The sequence below is a fragment of the Petromyzon marinus genome, chromosome 33 (genome assembly GCF_048934315.1).
Source record: "Petromyzon marinus isolate PM22_M1 ecotype Great Lakes invasive population chromosome 33, UKy_Petmar_22M1.pri1.0, whole genome shotgun sequence".
Lineage (NCBI taxonomy): Eukaryota > Metazoa > Chordata > Hyperoartia > Petromyzontiformes > Petromyzontidae > Petromyzon > Petromyzon marinus.
The window spans coordinates 11,513,220-11,513,742 of record NC_133699.1 but is presented as its reverse complement, the minus strand read 5'-3'; the positions used below and the strand labels follow the sequence as shown (position 1 = coordinate 11,513,742).

The 523-nt window shown below is 46.3% G+C and overlaps 1 non-coding gene across 1 annotated transcript; it reads right to left on the bottom strand.

Moving 5' to 3' along the window:
- Positions 1 to 232: 232 nt before the first annotated feature.
- On the bottom strand, positions 233 to 319 carry TRNASTOP-UCA (transfer RNA opal suppressor (anticodon UCA)). Its single transcript has one exon. It is a non-coding gene; the product is annotated as a tRNA-Sec (tRNA).
- Between the last annotated feature and the right edge of the window lie 204 nt (positions 320 to 523).

Sequence of the window (523 nt, the reverse complement as noted above, 5' to 3'; positions counted from 1 at the left end):
TTTAGCGTCGTGCGGTTTTTTTTTTTGGTACGACCATTTGGGATTGAAAAGGGTGATGGACGAATCAACGCATTTGCCCAGTTGCTGCATTCGGAATAGTGGCTGCACGCTTAACAAGACAACTCAACACATTCACGAATAACAATTTCTTAAAAGGGGGAAAAAAAATTACACAATAGCTTATAACGAGAGCCGTACAACAATAAACTTCGCTGTTCCACCACGCAGTTTTCGCCCGAAAGGTGGAATTGAACCACTCTGTCGCTAAACAGCTACAGGTTTGAAGCCTGCACCCCGGACCACCGAGGATCATCCGGGCAACAGACGACAGCGTCTCGATAGCCTTATAAAGCACCCACTGAGACATAACATTAACGCGATGGGCACTCGCCTTTCGTGTCGCGTTTCGCGTGTTAGTTTTACGCTCGGGATCATACAGGCCGTACATTTGTGAGCGACCTTTAAGTAGAGTTGATGCCGGGAATATCAGCCTTTGTCCATTTTAAGCAAAGAGCAAGAATTC